The following is a 22358-nucleotide window of genomic DNA, read 5'->3' as shown; positions in this document are numbered from 1 at the left end:
ATCGAAGGATAACAGCTGGAGGCTTACTTTATAAGACCATGGGAACGGAGGCCTAGAGTGCACATGTATGTAGCAGAGACTGTAAACCAAAAAACACAATTCTCAGGGAGATGATTCAGTTCAAATTCACTGGAATTCCCATTTAACTGGATTTATTCTTTTAAAAAATATATCTTCCCTTCCATATAAATTATTGTTACATAATCAGTCACTCATAGTGTTGAGCGAGCACTAAAATGCTCGGGTGCTCGAAGCTCGGGCCGAGCTTGCTGTGATACTCGGGTGCTCGACCCGAGCAACGAGCCCCATGTTAGTCTATGGGAGACCCGAGCATTTTTGCGGCGGCACCCCCGGCAGTCATTTAAAAGCCTAACAAGTGCCCAAAACGATAGTGACAGTGCTCAAATGACATGGGGACAGCATGGGGATTGCCCCAGGAAGCATTTCTGACTCCCAGGTCACTGCTGTCAACAACGTGATCAGAGGTATTAAGCCACTTTTAAGGGCTCACAATAAAACGTTCAAAAACGAAACTGAAACTGCTTTCCTATGAAATATGTTAAGGAAGTTCCTTTCCAGGGTAAAGACTTGTGTATAAGGTAAAATAAATAACCAAAATAAAAATACTCCTCCACACCTTGGGCTATGTTCACAAGTAGCATTTTTTATGCGTTTTTGCACTTTTGTATTGCTTTCAACCGTGACAAATGCATTCACCGGGAAATGTCATTTTAACATTTTACAACCTTATCTGGCCATGTGCTGTGTGACACATGCATACAGTGCTGAAAAAACATGGAAACAGCATGGGGAAGACTCCTTGAAGCATCTCTGACACGCAGGTCACTGCCTAAAAGTGTGCCCATCAGAAGTCATCCTTGCCGCATCAGAAGATGCAGACTTGCAACTATCCCCGTGCAAGTTCTTGTCCCAGGGCAGTGTTCAATTGTACCTACCCCATTCCTTGCAATGCAAGCGCAAGTATGCAGCCTGCCACCCACCCACCCCCAGGCTGCAATACCATAGTGCTTGCTTGCTTGCACTTGAAATTAGGCCTTTTAGGCATGTGGAAGCAGAATCTGGCCACCACGTCATGGCTGCGTTGGCGGCCTGGTATCCATACTCAGTCCCCAGCCGCCTGGCGGCCGGGTGTCCACACTCGGTCCCCAGCCGCCAGAGGGCGGCGGGGTGTCCATACTCGGTCCCCAGCCGCTCCGCGGCCGGGTGTCCACACACGGTCCCCAGCCGCCTGGGGGCAGCCGGGTGTCCATAAACGGTCCCCAGCCGACCCTATTTCTCCTTGGAACATCCTCCCACACACTTTTCTTAGCCCGGCCTGCATTAGGGCAGCATTGGACGAGCCCACCAGAGAACTAGACTCCTCCGGTGGGCCCTGGCTTCTCCATCAGGGGAGTTGAGAGTGCCAAGGTGAGGACCATGATGATGATGATAGAAGTTAGCATCTGCTTTGTTTTCTTGGAATGCAAGCATAAGTGTGCAGCCTGCCACCCACCCACCCCTTGGCTGCAATGCCATACTGCTAGCTTGCACTTGAAATGGGGCCTTTTAGTTTGGAGGAGGCCAAAGCTGGTCACTACCTCATGGCTGCTTCGGCAGCGAGGTATCCACACTCAGTCTCCAGCTGCCCCTATTTGTCCTGGTGTGCCTTATACATAAGATTAAGCTCGCATACCGAAACATTAACTGTGCCCTCCCCAGTGCATTTAGTGGGAAGGACAGCCTATTCCGCTGTAGTGTGTGCATGCCAAACCCCTGTTCATGGTATATGTGAAGATGCCTCCCACCCTGCACCTGTGTTTGCAGACTTGCAACTATCCCCGTTCAAGTCCTTGTCCCAGGGCAGTGTTCAATTGTAGCTCTCCCATTCCTTGCAATGCAAGCGCAAGTATGCAGCCTGCCACCCACTCACCCCCAGGCTGCAATACCATACTGCTTGCTTGCTTGTACTTGAAATTGGGCCTTTTATGCATGTGGAGGCGGAATCATGGCTGCGTTGGCGGCCTGGTATCCATACTCAGTCCCCAGCTGCCCGGCAGCCGGGTGTCCACACTCGGTCCCCAGCTGCCAGGCAGCGGCCGGGTGTCCATACTCGGTCCCCAGCCGCCCCGCGGCCGGGTGTCCACACACGGTCACCAGCCACCTGGGGGCAGCCGGGTGTCCATAAATGGTCCCCAGCCGCCCATATTTCTCCTTGGAACATCCCCCCACACACTTTTCTTAGCCCGGCCTGCTTTAGGGCAGCATTGGACGAGCTCACCAGAGAACCAGACTCCTCCGGTGGGCCCTGGCTTCTCCATCAGGGGAGTTGAGAGAGCCAAGGTGAGGACCATGATGATGATGATGATAGAAGTTAGCATCTGCTTTGTTTTCTTGGAATGCAAGCGCATGTATGTAGTAGCGGCTAGGCCTGAGGTGGTCAGCGTTTTGGAGCATATCCTACCTCCTCCGAGGATTGCTGGATGTTTTCCTGCTACTATCCCAGTTCTATGACTCCCGTTAAAACAAAGCTTCAGGTGATAAATGATGGATGAGGTAGTGGCAAAAGAGAAATGGCAGGAGGAACAGGGACCATTCACATCAATATCAGGCCAGTCAACCACATATGTCTTGTAGGATATGTTTCAGTAGCAAAATGAGCAGTTCGGCTACACAGTTATAGGTCATACAGTGAGTGCAATGCCTACCTAAAATTTTGAGGCACTCCAATGCCCCTTGGAAATGACATGGAGGTCAGAGGGCCTTAACTAAACCTTTTTTTCCATTTATAGCAACTGGGTCTCCTGTACACTGTTGGCCTAAGCAGTGAATGAAAGGCTTTCCAAAAATTATGAGGAACTGTAATGCCCCTTCAAACAGACGTGGATTACAGCATACTAAAAACCTTCTACCCATTATTGGGGAGTGGGTCTCCCTTAGTTTTCGCCTTTTCATTGAAAAGCAAAAGCTGAGTAAAATTAGGAGGAAATGCAATGCCCGTTGGAAGAGTCGTGGAGGTTAGAGGTAATTATAAACAACATTTCAATGCCCCGTGGAAGAGCTGTGGAGATCAGAGTGGCTTAAGAAGACGCTTTTAATGCCCCTTTGAAGAGACGTGGAGGTCACAGTAGCTTAACAAGATGGTTTTAATGCCCCTTGGAAAAAACGTGGAGGTCCCAGTAGCTTAACAAGACGGTTTGAATGCCCCTTGGAAGAGACGGGGAGGTCACAGTAGCTTAAAAAGATGGTTTTAATGCCCCTCGGAAAAGTGGTGGAGGTCGCAGTAGCTTAACAAGACGGTTTTAATGCCCCTTACAAGAGCCTTACTGTACGGCATATAACAAACATTATTCCCATTATTGGGGAGTATGTCTCCCATAGTCTTTGCTTATGCCTTCCAAGCAAAAGCTGTCAAAAACTAGGATGGAGGAACTTGCAATGCCCCTTACAAGAGCCATACAGTACAGCATCTTAAAAATATTATTCCCATTATTGGGGAGTGGGTCTCCCACAGTCTTTGCTTATGCCCTCCAAGCAAAAGCTGACAAAAATAAGGACGGAGGAACTTTCAATAATGGCAACACGGACCACGGTCACCCTGGTGGTATAGTGGTGGTGGAGGCTGAGGATAAGGAGAAGAACATAAAGCAGCCGAAATGAGGAAGCGTATACCCATGTGTGGCTGTGAAGCGGTGCATGTGAATACACCTCCCGAAAAAAAACAGTGGATTTGACTCTGCTGTCATTTGGTGGTGATGAGAAGTCTGGCCCAATCCAGCCCTTGTTCATTTTGATAAGGGTCAGCTTGTCAGCATTGTCAGTTGACAGGCGAGTGCGCTTATCAGTTATAATTCCCCCAGCGGCACTAAAACCACGCTCCAATAACACGCTAGTGGCAGGGCAGGCCAGGACCTCCAAGGCTTACAGAGCGAGTTCATTCCAAGGGTCCAGCTTAGATACCCAATAATTAAAAAGCACAGAGGAATCACAGAGGATGCTGGTACAGTGGGCAAGGTACTCCCTCACCATCTTTTGAAACTTTCCACTCCTTGTGAGAGTACCCTGCTCCTCAGGGCCTGTAAGCTGGACGGGTCTCATAAAACTGTCCCAGAACGTTGACAGTGTTCCCCTGCCTCTGCTGGATTGGAGTTGCCTCTCTCTCGCTTGTACGCCTTGGTTGGTCAACGAACTGTGACCTCTGCCGCTAGCGTGTTCAGATGGGAACTTTTTTAACAGTTCTGCAGCAAGGGCCTTCTGGTACTGCCCCATTTTTATAGACATCTCCACCTCAGGAATAAGAGAGTGAAAGTTCTCCTTGTAGCGGGGGTCTGAAAGTGTCACCAACCAGTAATGACTGTCACCCAACATTTTGACAACGCAAGGGTCACGGTTAAGGCAACGTAACAGAAAGTCAGCCATGCGTGCCAGACTGGTAACGGGCAAGACTTCCGTGTCCTCACCAAGATGAAGACTGACCATGCTCTCCTCCTCCTACTACTCCTCCTCCTCCCCCGTCCTCAGGCCACCCACTCTGAACCGACGGTATGACAGTTGTACAGGTACTACCGTCTACAGCGCATGATACAAGCTCCTGTTCTTCCTCCTCCTCATCCTCCTCTCCCTCATTGTCCCCCAATGCACATTGGGATGAGATGAAGCTGGGCTGTGTGTAATCGACCGCTACGGCTTCTTGATCCATCTCATTATACTCTGGCTGCAATGCCTCCTCTTTAATTCTCTGCAGAGAGTTGCAAAAGACAGACAAGTGGAATGCTGACGCTAATGATGGCGTCATCGCCACTCAGTATCTGGGTGGACTCCTCAAAGTATGTCCAGATGTCAGACATCCAGGTCCACTCCTGAGGTCTTATGTGTGGAGTCTGACCTGAATATCGACGGCCTTGTTGCAGCTGGCACTCCACAACTGCTCTCTTCTGCTCACAAATCCTTTGCAACATGTGGAGGGTAGAGTTCCAACGTGTGGGGACTTCACACACCAGTCGGTGTGACGGAAGCTGCAAACGCTGCTGCGACACAGCAAGGGTGGCGGAGGCTGTAGCCGGCTTGTGAAAATGAGCTGACAGGCGGCGTATTTTGACGAGCAGATCTGGCAACTCGGGGTACGATTTAAGAAACCACTGAACCACGAGGTTAAGCACATGAGCCAGGCATGGTACGTGTGTGATCTCGCCTCGCCTCAGAGCCGCCACCAGGTTATGGCCATTGTCACACACGACCATGCCTGGATGTAGGTTCAGCGGTCTCAGCCACAGATCTGCCTCCTCTTTCACAGCTGTCCACACCTCACAAGCAGTGTGACGTTTCTCACCTAAGCTTAGGAGTTTCAGCCTGTTGCTGCTTGGCAGAGGCAGTACTGCAGTGCTTCCAGCTTGTAACTGATGTGTTGATATCTGAGATGGAGGCTGAACATGAGGAGGAGGAGGATGTGCAGGAGCTGTACACTGTGGGGGCAACTCTGACTGACATAGGGCCCACAATCCTCGGTGTGGGGAGGATGTGTTCCGTCCCAAGGTCCGACTGGGTCCCGGCTTCCACTATCTTTACCCATAGTGCCGTCAGGAAGATGTACCGTTCCTGGCCACAAGCACTTGTCCACGTGTCCGTTGTCAGGTGGACTCTCCCAGTAACTGCGTTGTTGAGGGCACGGCAGATGTTTTGGGACACATGCTTGTGTAGTGCGGGGATGGCACACCGGGCAAAATAGTGTCGGCTGGGGACCGAGAACCGAGGGACAGCCACCGCCATAAGGTTGCGGAAGGATTCCGTCTCCACCAGCCTAAAAGGCAGCATTTCCAATGCAAGCAGTCGTGAAATGTGCGAGTTTTGGACTGTGGCCTGTGGGGCGTTAGCTGCGAATTTCCGCTCTAGTTCAAAGGTCTGGCATATGGACAATTGAATGCTGCGGTGGGACGTGGACGTTGATGCTGTTTCTTGAGAAACTGCCATAACAAGTGAAGACTGAGAGGAGGGGGCATCTTTGCATGCAGTATGGACAGGGGATTGCCTTGCACACACAACAGGGTGTTCTATTGCACGCACAACAGCGGAAGAAGCTGTGGTGACACCCGCTGACACTGGTCGTGGACCCTGGGGTTCGCCCCACAAAGTCGGGTGCTTTGCTGCCATGTGCCTGACCACGCTGGTGGTGGTCAGGCTGGTAGTTTTGTCACCCCTGCTGATGCTGGCATGGCAGGTGGTACAAATGGCCTTTTTGGGGTTATCAGCAGAGTCTTTAAAAAAATTTCAGACTCTGGAAGACCTACCAATTGTACTGGCAACGTCCCTCATGTTGATGTTACGGGGAGCGGTTGCCCACCTTCTGTCTGCGGCCACCACACTGCTTCTTCCTGCCTGTTGGGGTACTCTGCCTCCCTCCCCCTGTGTGCTGCTGCCCTCACTCAGCATATCCTCCTGCCACGTTGGGTCAGTTACTAGATCATCCACCACCTCCTCCTCTTCCACTTGCGCACCACGATCCTCCTCCTCACTTCCTTGCAATTGTGTCTCGTCATCGTCCACCTCTTGTGACAAATTGCCAGCGTCGACTTCCTGTGGCCGTGGCTGTTCAAATATTTGGGCATCGCTACATAGGATCTCCTCTTCCACCACTTCAAGCGAAGCAGGCGAGGGGCACAAATCTGGAAATGGACCAGTGAACAGCTCTTCAGAGTGTCCAAGTGTGGGATCAGTTGCTGTCTGACGACACTCGGCATGGTGGGAGGAAGGAGCATCAGGGTGAGGAGGAGTATGCGGTCGAGACTCACGGCTAGTAAGAGTCGACCGTGTGGAAGACAGGCCGGAGGTGGTGGTGCCCAGGTAACTGGAAGTATTATCTGCTATCCAATTAATAACCTGTTCACACTGATCAGTTCGCAATACTGGTGTTGTTCTGTGCTTCCCTAGTAATTCGGTCAAGAAGTGGGAGCGAGAAGATGTGGCTGTTGGTTGTGGCACATTTTCACCTTGGCCACGGCCCCGTCCACCATCACCAGAACATCCACTTCCACGTCCCTTGCCATGCGCCTTGCCCATTGTAAAGGAAGTAAAATAGCTTACACTCGTACTATCAATGGAAAAGGGGTAATAAAAAGTAGATTAGAACCGTGGAAGAGGAAAACCACAGTTCTATTTCTCTGGCCTACACCCGACTCTTTTAAACAATCTGAACAATCAGGGAGAAACTATTACTGTTTTTCTTTACGGAAAAAATACCAAAAGCTGAATAATAGAGATTTCTTACCGTGGAACAGCAAAACCACAGTTATAATTTACTGGTGTATACCAGACTTTTTTAAATATATATATTTGCTGCTGAACAGTGAGCGACACACTCAAACCTTTTTTTTTTATATACAAATAGCCCAAAAGTGGATAAAACAGAGATTTGAACCGTGGAACTGCAAAACCACACTTGTATTTCTCAGGCCTACACCAGACTATTTTCAACAGATATATTTGGTGTCTTAACAATCAGGAGACACTATTATTTATTTTTTACGGCAAAAAATGCCAAAAGCAGCATAATAGAGATTTTTTTACCGTGGAACAGCAAAACCACAGTTATAATTTACTGGTGTATACCAGACTCTTTTAAATATATATATATTTGCAGCTGAACAGTGAGCGACACACTCAAACTGTTTTTTTTAGATACAAATGGCCCAAAAGTGGATAATACAGAGGTTTGAACCGTGGAACTGCAAAACCACACTTGTATTTCTCAGGCCTACACCAGACTATTTTCAACAGATATATTTGTGTCTGAACAATCAGGAGACACTATTATTTATTTTTTGCGCAAAAAAATGCCAAAAGCAGGATAATACCGAGGTTTGAACCGTGGTACTGCAAAACCACACTTGTATCTCTCAGGCCTACACCAGATTATTTTCAACAGATATATTTGTGTCTGAAAAATCAGGGAGACACTATTATTTTTTTTATGTCAAAAAATGCCAAAAACAGGATAATAGAGATTTTTTACCGTGGAACAGCAAAGCCACAGTTATAATTTAGTGGTGTATACCAGACTTTTTTAAATATATATATTTGCGGCTGAACAGTGAGCGACACACTCAAACTTTTTTTTTTAGATACAAATGGCCCATCGAACTGCAAAACCACACTTCTATGTCTCTGACCTACACCACACTGTTTTCAACAGATATATTTGTGTCTGAAAAATCAGAGACACACTTTTTTTTTTGGGGGGGGGGGACATCAAAAGGTTAATAAGACGGGTATTTGTACAGTGAGAAGGAGGGAAAAAAAAGAGGATTTAGATGAAAAAAAAAAGGATTTTTCCTGGCCCCCGAGACCTGGAGCTAAGTCCAGCAATTTCAGCAACAGGAGCACACAGGACTGCAATGCAGCGTTTGCTGGTATAACCACTGCATCTCCTATACAGCCTGCCTGCCTGATATCTGGGATGGATATTAGTCCTGAGAAGGACTGTTTGTTTGATCTGGCAGCCTTTACAGACCCTACACTAACTATTTTGCAGGATATATCTCTCCCTAAATCAGCAGTGCTGTCCCTACACTGTCTGATCCGGAGCGACTGTGTCCAAGATGGCGGCACCCGGTTTTAAATACTCGAGGTGACGCTGTGCGGCCAGCCAATCACTGTAATGCCCACAAACAACATGGCTGCGGCATTACAGTGACTGGCTGGCAATCCCTGCATGTTCATTGGCTCTGTAAAGAGCGCCAAACATGCAGGGCGGAGACCCGAGCTCCCGCCCGAGTAACCCGGAAATGCTCGGTGCTCGCCGAATATCCCGAGTAGCGTGATGCTCGGGCGAGTAACGAGCAGTGTCGAGCATGCTCGCTCAACAGTAGTCACTCATCTATTCCTGATATATTTCAAGGAGTGGTCTAGTTTAGATAATCCATGTTTGAATACCCTATTTAATACCACATCATTCTTTTTTGGGGTCCCCCATTTTAATAGCTAGTAAAGGCTAGGTATTCAGCTGGGGGCTGATATTAGTCGCCTGGGAAGTGCCATGGGTGTTACCCCCTTCCCAGGCTTAAAACATTTGCCCCAGCTGTCTGACAAGTACAGTAACCAACACTATCACTGTACTTATTATATATGTGACTGACATGTTTCTATCTATCTAATGTATGTGTGATGCTCTATTCTTTCTGTTCTAAATTGTCGGGTACCGGTGTATGCCTCTCATGAATTGCCGGCTTTTCATCTTTCACTGTGAGCACTGTTCCCATCAATTTGGGCAATCACTGTAATGCCACAACCACCATGGCTGTGACATTACAGTGAGTGGCAGACAATCCCTTCATAATTGGTGCTCTAAATAGCACCAAACATGCAGGACGGGGACCCGAGCTCCCGCCCGAGCATTGTGCAAGTACTCGGCTAGCTCCGAGCATCTCGAGTACTGAGATGCTCGGGCGAGTACCGAGCAGTGACGAGCATGCTCGCTCATCACTAATCTTTATGTTTGAAGCCATAAAAGTGGCAAAAGGTAGAAAAGTTCAAGGAGGCCAAATACTTTCACAATGCACTGTAAGTTGGCATTTGATAATGCTATAGCTGGAGCCTTGTTCTCCTTAGTAACATTGTGTGCTTCTAAACTGACAACTTTACTTATACAGTGAAGGAAACAATTATTTGATCCCTTGCTGTTTTTGTACGTTTGCCCACTGACAAAGACATGAACAGTCTATAATTTTAAGGGTAGGTTAATTTTAACATTGAGAGATAGAATATCCAAAAAAAAACCAAGAAAATCACATTGTATAAATTAGATAAATTTATTTGCATTTTGCAATGAGAAATACAGTGGTGGCCAAAAGTATTGGCACCCCTGCAATTCTGTAAGATAATACTCAGTTTCTTCCTGAAAATGATTGCAATCACAAATTCTTTGGTATTATTCTCTTCATTTAATTTGCTTGCAAGGAAAATACACAAAAAAGAATGAAGCAAAAATCAAATCATTGATCATTTCACACAAAACTCCAAAAAAGGGCCGGACAAAAGTATTGGCACCCTCAGCCTAATACTTGGTTGCACAACCTTTAGCCAAAATAACTGCGAACAACCGCTTCCGGTAACCATCAATGAGTTTCTTACAATGCTCTGCTGGAATTGTAGACCATTCTTCTTTGGCAAACTGCTCCAGGTCCCTGATATTTGAAGGGTGCCTTCTCCAAACTGCCATTTTGAGATCTCTCCACAGGTGTTCTATGGGATTCAGGTCTGGACTCATTGCTGGCCACCTTAGAAGTCTCCAGTGCTTTCTCTCAAACCATTTTATAGTGCTTTTGGAAGTGTGTTTTGGGTCATTGTCCTGCTGGAAGACCCATGACCTCTGAGAAGAACCCAGCTTTCTCACACTGGGCCCTACATTATGCTGAAAAATTTGTTGGTAGTCTTCAGACTTCATAATGCCATGCACACGGTCAAGCAGTCCAGTGCCAGAGGCAGCAAAGCAACCCCAAGACATCAGGGAACCTCCGCCATGTTTGACTGTAGGGACCGTGTTCTTTTCTTTGAATGCCTCTTTTTTTTTCCTGTACACTCTATGTTGATGCTTTTTCCCAAAAAGCTCTACTTTTGTCTCATCTGACCAGAGAACATTCTTCCAAAACGTTTTAGGTTTTCTCAGGTAAGTTTTGGCAAACTCCAGCCTGGCTTTTTTATGTCTCGGGGTAAGAAGTGGGGTCTTCCTGGGTATCCTACCATACAGTCCCTTTTCATTCAGACGCCGACGGATAGTACGGGTTGACACTGTTGTACCCTCGGACTGCATGGCAGCTTGAACTTGTTTGGATGTTAGTCGAGGTTCTTTATCCACCATCCGCACAATCTTGCGTTGAAATCTCTCGTCAATTTTTCTTTTCCGTCCACATCTAGGGAGGTTAGCCACAGTGCCATGGGCTTTAAACTTCTTGATGACACTGCGCACGGAAGACACAGGAACATTCAGGTCTTTGGAGATGGACTTGTAGCCTTGAGATTGCTCATGCTTCCTCACAATTTGGTTTCTCAAGTCCTCAGACAGTTCTTTGGTCTTCTTTCTTTTCTCCATGCTCAATGTGGTACACACAAGGACACAGGACAGAGGTTGAGTCAACTTTAATCGAGGTTAACTAGCTGCAAGTGTGATTTAGTTATTGCCAACACCTGTTAGGTGCCACAGGTAAGTTACAGGTGCTGTTAATTACACGAATTATAGAAGCATCACATGATTTTTCAAACAGTGCCAATACTTTTGTCCACCCCCTTTTTTAGGTTTGGTGTGGAATTATATCCAATTTGGCTTTAGGACAATTCTTTTTGTGTTTTTTCATTGAAGACAAATTAAATGAAGATAATAATACCAAAGAATTTGTGATTGCAATCATTTTCAGGAAGAAACTGAGTATTATCTGACAGAATTGCAGGGGTGCCAATACTTTTGGCCACCACTGTAAGTATTTGATTCCTCTGGTAAACAACACTTAATACTTGGTGGCAAAACCCTGGTTGACAAGCACAGCTTTTTGTAGTTGATGATAAGGGTTGCGCACATGTCAGGAGGAATTTTGGTTGACTCCTCTTTGCAGATCATCTCTAAATCATTCAGAATTTTAGGCTGTCGCTTGGCAACTTGGAGCTTCAACTCCTTCCACAAGTTTTCTATGGGATTAAGGTCTGGAGACTGGCTAGGCCAGTCCACGACCTTGATGTGCTTCTTTTTGAGCCCCTCCTTTGTTGCCTTGGCTGTATGTTTTGGGTCATTGTCTTGCTGGAAGACTCAGCCACGATCCATTTTTAATGTCCAGACTAAGGGAAGAAGGTTGTCACTCAGGATTTTACGGTACATGGCTCCATCCATTCTCCCATTGATACGGTGAAGTAGTCCTGTGCCCTTAGCAGAGAAAAAAACCCAAAACATAATGTTTCCACCTCCATGCTTGACAGCGGGGGCAGTGTTCTTTCAGTCATAGGCAGCATTTCTATTCCTCCAAACACGTCATTATGTATTTCTTCCATTTTCTTACTATTGCACCAACAATTGTCTCCTTCTCACCCAGCGTCTTACTTATGGTTTTGTAGCCCATTCCAGCTTTGTGCGGGTCTATGATCTTGTCCCTGACATCCTTAGATAGTTCTTTGGTCATGCCCATGTTGTAGAGGTTAGACTCTGACTAATTAATTGAGTCTGTGGACAGGAGTCTTTTATACAGGTGACTATGTAAGACAGCTGTCTTTAATGCAGGTAATGAGTTGATTAGGAACTTCTAACTGGTCTGTAGAAGTCAGAACTCATAATGGTTTGTAGGGGATCAAACACTTATTTCTCACTGCAAAATGCAAATAAATTGATCTAATTTATACAATGTGATTTTCTTGATTTTTTTGGAGACTCTATCTCTCAATGTTAAAATTTACCTACCCTTAAAATTATAGACTGTTCATGTCTTTGTCAGTGGACAAACTTACAAAAACAGCAAGGAATCAAATAATTATTTCCTTCACTGTACATGTAAATAAACACATCAATATTTATATGCTAGAGTCCAGACAATCATGTTTTCAAATTAACCCCGACATATACCAACATATGACATTGTTTTTGGCATCTTTGGGGTGTTTGCGGACTTTTATTAAATTGCACCATGCATTAGGGATGGCATTTTTTCCTCACATTTCCTATGCACATGGAAGAAATGTTAACAAAATGCTGTAATTGTGCTTCAAACATGTTGTTTTCAAAAAATGCTGATAAAACTGTGATAAATAATATACTTTTGAGTTTCAATCTACAAGCTTAATTCCTGTTCTGCTACTGCTAAATGAGACAGTTATAGTGTTGTATTAGATTTGTTCCATTTTGTGCACTGAATTAGGGGATGTACCAGTGTTCTAGTCAGAGTGAGAGCCCTGAGCTGGGAGACTCCTGCCAGCCGTTGCTATGGCAACCACTTGTTGTGAGGAGAATAATCATTACTTTATATACACACATTTACAATGCAATGTATTACATAACTAAATCAGTGCACAAAATGGAACAAATCTATTACAACACTACAACTGTCTCATTTATCAGTAGTAGAACGGGTACCGGGATGCCATTAAGAAAAGCCATCCTCGGCGAACAGATGGAGGGTGAAGCCTTGTACAAATGACAAAGTTAGGGAAACAGAGGAAAAAGTGCTAAACACAAGTGCATGGCAAAATGGAATAATTACTAGTAAAACCAACGTATGATGTGAACATGAGAAATATTCAGAAACATTGTTGGGATAGAGTCTCTAGGCATTTGATGTAAATGTCTATACCTAGGAAAAATGCAATAAACATGAGCATAAACAACATTCTAAGTAATAGCTATAATACTGTTACATGTAAATCAGGTTAATGAAGTTTAAGATTCCTTGGCTTTGTCAGCCAGGCACAGTCGTTGAACTGTTATATTAACTAGAAAAATAACACATATTAACCTGGTAAATCTGAATATGTCAAGAGGGCATATCATTTAAGAAGGATATATGGTGAAGTAACTCGTCCCTGTACCTAGCAGGTAGGATACCTTTGGTACTCCGCTCAGAGCGCCATTGGCTGGAAATCAGTTCAGGTTCTGTGGTTTCTTCAGGTGCAAGAAAAGTATTCTCTGTTGAGATAGGAATGAACTGACGATAGCCAGGAAACGCAAATTGTGGAGCAAAGATAAGTTCAGCAAAGCTCGGCAGTCTTTCTGATGAACCTGGAGGATTCTGAGTTCCAATCAAAGTTGACTTGGGTAGTGGTGACTCTCTCAGGAGTTCTTCCTTGAGACACAGTTTTAGGTGGTTTCTGTGTACCGTCTGGGTTTTCCAATCAATTTTGGATATATCATACACATCAGATGATTGAAAGGGTATAGCAGTTATTGTGCACGGTTCAACTTCCCAAAGTGGTTTGAATTTTCCAGTCCGATGGTTGTTTCGGATCCTGTCGCCAATTTGTATGGGTTTGGCATGGGCATGTTGATTACAGTCTTCTTGTCTTTTTTGTGCTTCTTCCATGCCAGAATCAACAATTTCCTTGGCTTCCTCCTTGCGTCTGCGGTGTTCAATCACATAGTCTGTTTGTGGAAAAGGATTAATGGTGTCCGGTACTTGTACACCTAGAGCCAAGTCTGAAGGCAACTGGCCTTGTCGCAGAACATCAGATAAAATGGAGTATGACCAGTTGAGCAATGGGTAGTGTTATTGTAGATGTGGACAAGATCTTTTAGAATCTCAGGCCTTTCAGTTCCCTTGGCGGCAGCAGTAGTGCGCAGCAAACTGATGATGACTTGGTTCATTCTTTTACATAGTCCATTACCTTGTGGATGGTAAGCAGTGGTAGGCAGTTTCTTGCAATCTCTGTAATTGCACAGTTCGTGGAAAAGTTGAGATTTAAAAGGCAGGTCCATGATCAATGTGGATGTGGTCTGGACACCCATAGCGTTGGATAAACTCGGTATAGAAGACTTCAGTTGCAGTTTTGGCTGTAAGATCTTTGACAGGAGCAATAGCGGCAAGCTTTGTGTAATGGTCCACCATTGTGAGGGCATATATATAGCCAGAGAGAGTTGGATCCAATTTCACATGATCACGAGCAACAATTTCTCCTGGTTTTTGTGACTTGATAGGGTGTAAGGGTGTTTTTTGATCTCTGCATCCATCTTTTGTGATGTTACATGTGGGACATTCTCGGCACCATCTTTCAATGTCTCCTCTCATACCACCCCAGCGGAACCTTCGGCGGATGGTAGCTTCAGTTTTCTGGACACCGAAATGGCCAGAGCGACCATGATAGGTTTCAAGGATGACCCGTGCATCTCTCCGGGGAATGAGTATTTGGTGAAGTCTGTCGCCTGAGACAGGGTCCAAAGTGTTTCTCATTATGAGCCCTTTCTGGACAAATAGGCTTTTTCTCTGTCTCCAGAGGTGGGTAAGTTCCACATCAGGATGAGCTTGTCTTAGCCGGGTTGGAACTCATCCGACTCTGCTCTCTTCTTGTAATTTCTGCCACAGGGAAGGTTCTTGAAGAGGTTCAACAGGTGGCTTGGAATGAGATTCTCCCTTTTCAGCAGAGGCAGTGATCGTACTCTGTTGAGCAAACCTTGAGTAGAAAGGAGGCATTTCTACCTCTTCCCAGATGTCATCTCGGGGTGGTTCTTCTCCAACGCATCGGCATTGACATTTGATTTGCCACTGCAGAATTTGACTGTGAAGTTGTAGTTTGCTAGGCGTGAAGCCCACCGTTGCTCCATGGCTCCCAACCGGGCAGTATCCAGTTGCACTAGCGGATTATTGTCTGTGTAGACAGTAAAGGGCGTGGCAGCCAGGTAATCCTTGAATTTTTCTGTAACAGCCCAGACAAGTGCAAGCAGTTCAAGCTTGAACGAACTGTAGTTGCTGTCATTCTTCTCAGTTCCTCTGAGGCTGCGGCTGGTGTAAGCAATCACACGCTCCTTATTGTCCTCGACCTGGGACAAAACAGCAAATAGCCCTTGGATGCAAGCATCTGTATACAAAAGGAATGGCTGAGTGTAATCAGGATAGGCCAGGATAGGTGGCTGGGTAAGAAGTTCTTTCAATGTTTGGAATGCTTGTTCTTGATGATTTGTCCAGTCTACTGAAAGTCTTCGGTTGTAGTTTTCCTTGGGATATCCCCGTAGCAACACAGTAAGTGGTTCAGACACTTGAGTAAAGTGAGGAATAAAGCGGCGATAGTAGCCTGCAAATCCCAAAAAGCTTCGGGCTTCTTTGACGGTAGTGGGCGTTCTCCAGTTTTGAACTGCAGCAATTTTGTCAGGGTCAGGTTGTACCCCTTCCGCGCTTACCACATGTCCAAAGTAGTTTACCCGTGGTTTTAGCAAGTGGCATTTGGAGGGCTTGATTTTGAGGCTATGTTGGCTTAGTACCTTGAAGACTTCAGACAGATGGTGAATGCGATCTTCATATGTCCAGGAATAGACAATGACATCATCATGGTAAAGGAGGACACTCTGGAAATTTTCGTGGCCAAGACATCTCTCCATTAGCCATTGGAACGTAGCAGGGGGCATTGCAAAGCCCGAAAGGCATAAAGTTAAATTCAAAAAGCCCCATTGGTGTGGTAAAGGTAGTCTTCTCTCTGTCTTCTGGTGCCATGGGAACTTGCCAGTATCTGCAGGTTAAGTCAAGAGTAGAGAAGTAGGAGGCAGATCCGAGAGCAGTCAGGGACTCTTCAATTCATGGCAAGGGGTAGGCATCCTTGTGTGTGATGTTGTTCAATTTGCGGTAATCCACGCAGAAACGGATGGAGCCATCTTTTTTTTCTCACAAGGACTAGCGGTACAGCCCAAGGGCTTTGACTTTCACATATGATGTCAGCTTCTTTTATGTCTTGAAGCATTTTCTTGACCGGCTGGTACTTCGCAGGTTGTATGGGACGATGTCGCTCCTTGATGGGAGGATGATGATCACCTGTGAGGATTCGTTACTGAATCAGAGTAGTCTTACCAATATCCAATGGGTGCTTACTGAATGCTTGATGATAACGTTTGCCAATGTTCAGAACTCCATTGATTCTCTCTACTGGAGTAGTGGCATCTCCCATATTCAGTTCAGTCCACCAGGGGTCTGAAGTAACTTTCTTACTGTCTTGGGCAGCTTGGGTAGAATGTTGATTAGCAGTTACTTCACTTGAGATGATGTCTTCTGGTGAGAGTTGAGATATCTGAACTACTGGATGAAATTTGTGAAGGTTAACAGGTGCGTCACTAAAGTTAATTAGTCGAACTGGCACTCTTCCGTTGGAGACAGTTACAATGCTGCGAGCAGCTTTCACTAATGGTTGTCCTTCTAGTAGGTTTGGTTCGAAGAGAGCCTGATAATCTTGATTTTCAATACCTGGTCAGGCACGACACCATACCATGGTTTCTTAGCTAGGCTGTAGAATCACTGGTCGGGTCTCTCGGATGCGGACAAGACAAATTTCATCCTTGCTATTGCAAATTTCTGCTGGGCGACAAGCAAACGGATAACATGCTGAATGGTCCGCTGATCAGAAAATGTAGCTATATGTAGTGTAAGACGGCGCTAGTCATCATACTGGGGGTAACTCGCTTCGCTGCGTCAATCAATGCACACGTGCAATGTCTTTACGTTTTTCTCACAATGTTGCAGTTTATTATATCATAAGCCACAGTTCACCGGGTCCAACTCGGTGGCACGCCGACACACATAAACACAATGTTCATGAGCCAAGTGGCACACAGGCCCACTTGCTCCAGGTTACAGCTTACGGCAAGGTAATAAAGTAGCAATGTTCATATCACAATCTCCATATAGCACAGGGTATTACCTTTGCCGGGTTTAGCTGTCTCAGTCCATTACGCTTGCCACCACTGTGGCTTTGTGGCTTCCCAGGTAGGGGTCTCTAGCCGTCGTTCCCTCAAAGGCCACTGACATCCACACAGGATCCAGGCTCTGCCTTTCAGGACTCTTGCTCAAGCCGGCTCTCCCTCAAAGGCCACTGACATCCACACAGGATCCAGGCTCGACCTTCCAGGTACCAGGCTTCACTCCAAAGCCGCTGCCTTCCAAGGCCACTAGCATCCGCACAGGATCCAGTCTTTGCCTTTCAGGCTGCCAGGCTTCACTCGGCCTCACTAGGCCTCTCACAAACGGTGTCCCACACACACGGAGCACAGGCCTCACGCCTCACACCGAACACACCTGTCTCAAATTAAGCAGGGTTTATATATGCTGTGCACAGACAGCCACATACTGACAGGACCTTGCTGATGTCACAGTCATGTGATCAGTCAGCTGTGTGTATAGGTCCTGTGTGCTGTCCCAGACATGTGTACAGAGCTTTACTGTGCATACAGGACCTGTGTGATGTCACAGTCATGTGACCAGTCAGTTAAAGGGGAAGGTACATAGTCCGGTAAACACATCCTGGACCATTTACAGTAATGCTAGCAAGCTGCTGCATTACATATTCCCCCCCTCTGTTCAAAATTGTGGGGTTGAACACATAATATACACAACAACATTATAACCCCCAGCTCACATAGAGACCATGTACTTTACAATTGTGCTACTCAGCCCCTGGAACCTTAGTCAATGACATTAGCCCATTCCTTAGGGACCTACCATTTGTCACAGTCACTGACTTCGTCAGGTCACCTTTCCGGGTCGTAACTTTGTCAGGTCTCCCCCGCTCCCAGCGGTCAATCGAAACCCTGTCAGATCTTCCCCGCTCCCAGTGGTCAATACAGCAGCGTGACTCACATGCCCTGGTATCTAAGGTCCGGTTCGACTCCTTACTGTCCTGTCCTCTATTGGGTCGTTTGTATGGGCTGCTCAAACCTGAGTTACTGGAGGTCTCACTACCTCTAAACTCACGCCCACTACTCTCAGGACATCTTGAAAGGTCCTTAACTTCAGCTGTAGCTGTTCTGTTATTTAGGGGGCCCTTTCTCTGTCGGGTCTCACTATTTCTAGACGGCTTCCATCTTCTGCTGCTCAGATGATGCAGTCTATCTACTCGCAGTCTAGAGAGATTCAATTGTTCTACCCCCTGCAGGTAGGTCACTCGGTACTCAATCAGCATGCGTATATATTCTAGGCTTTCTTCTGTTCCTACAGTGGAGAAGGACACCATGCCGTCTTCGTCTGGTATCCAGTCCTGATGATCACGTGGACTGCTTACTTTCACCACACCAGACTTCTTGACCATCATCTGCATGGCTCGACCGCTTCTCCCAGAACATGAGGCACCCGGATGACCTCTTCACGCATACTGTGAGCTTTTCTCCTAAGCTCCAGTTGTCTAACGGCTTGTTCCGTCTTCAACCGGAGAAACCGCTTCGTGCGAATACATCGCCAGTGCATGTCACTTAGGATAGCCACCCTCTTCACTGTGACTTCGGTCGTGGACAGGACCACCAGCTGTTTAGCTTCTGAGGTCAGGTTCACCTTACAGGCTCCCACGGCTTTCTTAAACTCCTCATGCACGAACTCACGGGTGCATTCTTCCCTCAAGTCCTCCGGTACATCTACGAGGCACTTGTACCGAGACGTTTCGGTCTCCCCAGTGGTTTCCAGATGATCAACCAGCTCAGGTTTCAGGGACAACTGACTTCCAGCTTCTTCACCCTGGATGCTTCCCCTGAGCTGACTCACAGCTACCACTTCACAACTTTTCGTCTTGATCACCTCCACTTCACCTTTATCTTCCAACACCATACTCTTAGCTCTCCTAAGGTCCACCTTCTCATGGTCTAAGGGAGTAAGTGCAACGTGTTTGCCCTTTTCCTTCTCCAAGGAGGCCTCGCTCACCGAGTGATACTTTGTCAGGCGACTTTTGAGCCCGGAAACCTCTTCCTCTAGTTCCGTCACTCGCCTCTCAGTGGCCCGTCTCTGAAGCTCTTCCTGCTTCAACTGCTCTTTTAACAGTAGAGTTCTCTCAGACCTCTCTTGCTTCAAATGGGCCTGAAGCAATTCCTTGAGCTCCCTGATCTCGGCTCTTACTTCCACCGAATCATCCAAGCTCGCATCACTCGAGGAGGTATCTGCTTCACACCTCCCCTCACCAGCGGCCAACTCCTGGCCGTGGTCTGTGGCTTCTCCGATGGACTCCTCCATCTTTTTCCGCTCAGCTTCCATCTTGCTGACTGTTTCTTTAAGGCACGTCTTCGCCCTCTGGAGAGTTTCACAGGACATCTGTAGCTCCTTCACCTGAGCTTCCAGACCTAGGGTCTTTCCACGGAGATAATCATTCTCCTCACGGGTCTCTTGCAGAGTGGTCTCACCCACTTGGCGCACTTGCTCTGCACCCGCCTTATCCTCCTCTAGTTTTTTTTCACCTTGAGGAGATCCTCATAATCCCTCTTACTCTGTTGCAATTCCCTACTGCGTTCACCACACACCTTCTTGGAGTCACACAGCTCCTGGTTGTCGTTCTAGGATTTGTTCGCGTCCAGAAACACCATTCTGCCGCACCTCCTACTCAAACTTCAACTGCAAAACCTCTTCCTGGATTTTGCGGCGGTCCTCCTTAATTGCGTAGAACATTTCCTTCCACTGGTTAATCTCCTCGTTGCTTCCCTTTAGATCTCGCTGTAAGTTCTTCACAAGCTGGTGTATTTTCTGCTGTTCAGACTCCAGGATCAACTGGTCTGAGGACACGTTCCCCAGGTTTTCACATAATTGCTGCCCGTCACTCTGACCCTGCTGGCCGATAGGTTCCAGCTCTTGGTCACGACTGGCCGCCTCCTCTTTCAGGGCTGTCAGATCCTTCTGACTCGGTACCGTACCGGAGGTTGCTACTGGCAACGTCACCTCCTCTTCTACCTCTAATGGAGGATCCACACTTGAAGCCAAGGCACACAGTACTACCCTCTCTTTATTTTTATTTTCAGCCAAGTCTACAGGAGCAACCTTTTTGTGGCCCTTGCGCCGTCTACGAGATGGGGACTCTCTCACCTCGTCTAGCCCCTCCTGACTGACCTCTCCTTCTACTTTCGTAGTGTCACTGTCAGCTATGGGGTCTGTGTCACTCCCCATGGTGTTGTGGACTAACAAGTCACCTCCCACTTTGACGTCACCCCCTTCTACTGGAGTTACCCAGTTATCAACGGTCATTTTGTCATTTTTAGGAGGCACCAACCCACCACCAGTAACAATTTTCAGTTTTCTACACTCCACACTCTTGTGAAAATCTGCCCCTTTTTAGACTCCGCCCCCTTTTTAACAACCACACCGGCAGGGTAATTTTTACACAAAAAATCAGCAGTAGTCTTAGGACTCAGTTCACAACATCTCTTACCACCTCCCCGAGCACTCTGGGACAACACTGGCACCCCCGGAGAGTCCATAGAATGGTCCACTGCCGCCATTCCATATGGTGCCCACAGCTCCTGCGGTTCCTGCACCATGTCCAGTAAAAGTTTCCCAAATACCTGCTCCGGTCCCAACCGGCCCTTCAACCGCTCAACAGCTCCAGACAGATCTGCTGCTTTGCTCACAGCGATTGCGGTACACTGTTCACACTAGCACTTCATCGCTCTCCCGGAAAAATTTTCGTGGCCCCACCAAGCCACCGCAAAACCGGATTTGAGTGCGATGAGAATCTTCACAACCCCGCCGAGTTGCCGCAAGATGCTTTATACTTCGTGAGCCCCGCCGAGCCACAGCAAACCAGGTTTGAGTGCGACGCCAATCTTCGCAACCCCGCACTCTCGAACCATATGTAAGGCAGCGCTAGTCATCATACTGGGGGTAACTCGCTTCGCTGCGTCAATCAATGCACACGTGCAATGTCTTTACATTTTTCTCACAATGTTGCAGTTTATTACATCATAAGCCACAGTTCACCGGGTCCAACTTCGTGGCACGCCGACACATATAAACACAATGTTCATGAGCCAAGTGGCACACAGGCCCACTTGCTCCAGGTTACAGCTTACGGCAAGGTAATAAAGTAGCAATGTTCATATCACAATGTCCATATAGCACAGGGTATTACCTTTGCGGGTTTAGCTGTCTCAGTCCATTACGCTTGCCACCACTGTGGCTTTGTGGCTTCCCAGGTAGGGGTCTCTAGCCGTCATTCCCTCAAAGGCCACTGACATCCACACAGGATCCAGGCTCTGCTTTCCAGGTACCAGGCTTCACTCCAAAGCTGCTGCCTTCCAAGGCCACTAGCATCCGCACAGGATCCAGTCTTTGCCTTTCAGGCTGCCAGGCTTCACTCGGCCTCACTAGGCCTCTCACAAACGGTGTCCCACACACACGGAGCACAGGCCTCACGCCTCACACCGAACACACCTGTCTCAAATTAAGCAGGGTTTATATATGCTGTGCACAGACAGCCACATACTGACAGGACCTTGCTGATGTCACAGTCATGTGATCAGTCAGCTGTGTGTATAGGTCCTGTGTGCTGTCCCAGACATGTGTACAGAGCTTTATTGTGCATACAGGACCTGTGTGATGTCACAGTCATGTGACCAGTCAGTTAAAGGGGAAGGTACATGGTCCGGTAAACACTTCCTGGACCATTTACAGTAATGCTAGCAAGCTGCTGCATTACAGTAGGGAGAGATGCATGCAAGGCAGACAACAATTCAGGAAAACAGCTAAACCCTCATCCGCTACATCAGTTACAATAACACCCTCTTTTTGGAGCTTAATGTCCCCAATCCGAATAGTGGGCTCCCAGTAACGCTGGTGAGGTATGGGATGACCATTGCTATAATATTCATCCAGACATTTGGAGGGTTATTTAAGTCACTAAAGTCCCAATGTTCAAGATATGCCCGCTTCTGCAAAGTAGTTACCTGTGAGCCAGTGTCGAAG

Source organism: Phyllobates terribilis, unplaced genomic scaffold, assembly GCF_046119375.1.
Source record: "Phyllobates terribilis strain yellow unplaced genomic scaffold, ASM4611937v1 Scaffold_1__5_contigs__length_1240528914, whole genome shotgun sequence".
NCBI lineage: Eukaryota > Metazoa > Chordata > Amphibia > Anura > Dendrobatidae > Phyllobates > Phyllobates terribilis.
Note: the sequence above shows the minus strand (reverse complement) of the source record.